The sequence below is a fragment of the Prionailurus viverrinus genome, chromosome C2 (assembly GCF_022837055.1).
Source record: "Prionailurus viverrinus isolate Anna chromosome C2, UM_Priviv_1.0, whole genome shotgun sequence".
In the NCBI taxonomy this organism is placed as follows: domain Eukaryota; kingdom Metazoa; phylum Chordata; class Mammalia; order Carnivora; family Felidae; genus Prionailurus; species Prionailurus viverrinus.
In genome coordinates, this window is record NC_062569.1 from 116,348,300 (window position 1) to 116,350,400 (window position 2,101).

Here is a 2,101-nt window from a genome sequence, read left to right on the forward strand (position 1 = left end):
CCTCATGTAGATTCATATTATTCTCTGTATTTTACAAACATATAAACTTTCTCAAAATTGTAAGTTTAAAAAATTAATGAATAAAGTGTAAGTCCCTGGGAGCCCTTTTAATATTTTATAAACACATTCTTTGCTACAGCTAACTACCACAGCATAATAATTGATTCTGATTATAATAGAATCCGACTTCTGTATAAATTGATTGGTAAAAATAATTCAATGCATTCACAGGATATTTTATACAGTCAGACACACGCATATACACAAACGTGGTGTAGAGAAAACATATGCTACGTAACTTCAATTTTAGCTTATAAATTAATAAAGGTTTTAGTAAAATTATAAATGTAAGTGTGCAACACTTATAATACACAGACTTCCCTGTGTCAATATATATCAAGTTGTTACTAGAATACAGTATTATTATTTATTATTAGAAATGATCTTTTCCTAATATTTATTCTTTTCCTCTACCAGTCTGACTCATGCCTTTTCATTTCCCTTTTGACATCTCTTTTCACATGGTTCTTAAACATTGATGTTCTCCAGCATTGTAGACTCAGGTCTTTCTTCTTTTTTTTATAGTTTTGTCCCCCACATCCAATATCTCCTGATTTTCCATGTATTTAACAATTACCAATAAACTGATGAATCCCAAATTCATAAAACAGTACAAATGCTATTCTTTATTTTTAAACTCCACTAAACAGCATTTCTCCTTAAGATCCTTGGAAACTACTAACCTTTTTGAAATATCTTGTCACCTTACTCATGGATAAACCCAGGATAAATAATTTCCAAAAAACAATAGTATCTCTACTAGTCCTGAAATAAAACCTGTTACCTAAAACAATCGTTTAGTTAAAGTGCTGGGAGCAGGGAGAGACTAATTAGCAATATTCATTAAAAATCATACTGTGCTCAACTTATTTTAGTAGGCATTACATGATAAACTATCTTTTTGCTATTCACTCATTCATTCATTCATTCTGATGTCTGATCTTATTCATTTGTTCCTCTTACAACACTCTCTTCTCTCACTGGACTCAGACTTCGCAGTAGAAGCTCTCGGCGAACACAGCCTCTGTCTCTTGGCAATCTGTTCCTGGTGTTTTTCTTTGGCATCCTTCATTCTCCTGGCCAAAAGCTTAGCATATTCTGAGCCTCTTCCTTTTTTTTCTTCTGGTGCTGCTTCTTCAAAGCAATGTGCCAACGTTTGTGGTGGAGGACACATGGAGTAACAAGATGCTGAATCTTGGATGCTTTGGGTTGAGGTTTCTTACCTTCTTGGTTTAGGGGCTTTCTCACGCACACTGACAGACGTTATCTTCCTTCAAGAGATTGAAAACTTGCAGATTCTGCTAGCTCTTTTGGGCCCCAGACGACAAGGTACAGTAGTATCAGTGAGTCCAGGAATATCCTTCTCCCCTTTATTCACAATGACCCAGTTGACAACAGAGATTGGCATCCACAATGCAACCCCGAATGGATTTGTGATTTCTTTCTCCAGTCCTCATTGGTCGGTAGCAGGAATGCCCCTTACTCAGCAGTAGGCGGACACGGCCAGTGTCAAGACCCCCTGCTTCACGGGGGAGCCTCGTTTGTTATTGCCACCAGTGATTCAGGCCACGTAACCCTTCCATTATTCCCCTAAAGCATCAGCAGAAACTTCTGTGACCATTTGCTTCTCATAAAACATACGAAGGTAGTGTTCATCGTCTACTTCAATGAGTTTCTGGCAGCCAGGAGCTGGGAAAGAGATGTTCAGCTTCATCCTGAAGCAGCCCACTACCTCTGAGGTGCCAAGAAAAAGAGCTCTCTTTGCTCTTTATAATGGCATCAAAATGGCAGTCTCAGAAAGATCTTGCAGTAAAGAGAATAGGTTAGTATTACTTACCTCAGTGCTTTCCAATTTGAACCTCATAATATTTTCCAATAATGCAACACATTTTAAAGTCTAAGAAATTAGGATTTTGTGTTATACACTCTAGGAAACCTTTGTGGGGACTTAAACCCTCCTTTGGAAAGACCTCCACAAAGTGGTAAGTCTGTGCCATGTGTGTGATACTTCAATCGGTGGTGGCAGACACAGGTAACCTCT

At 37.7% G+C, this 2,101-nt stretch overlaps 1 pseudogene; it reads right to left on the reverse strand.

Annotated features, from left to right (window-relative positions):
* Positions 1-1,006: 1,006 nt before the first annotated feature.
* LOC125174514 (40S ribosomal protein S6-like) lies at positions 1,007-1,774 on the reverse strand (annotated as a pseudogene).
* Between the last annotated feature and the right edge of the window lie 327 nt (positions 1,775-2,101).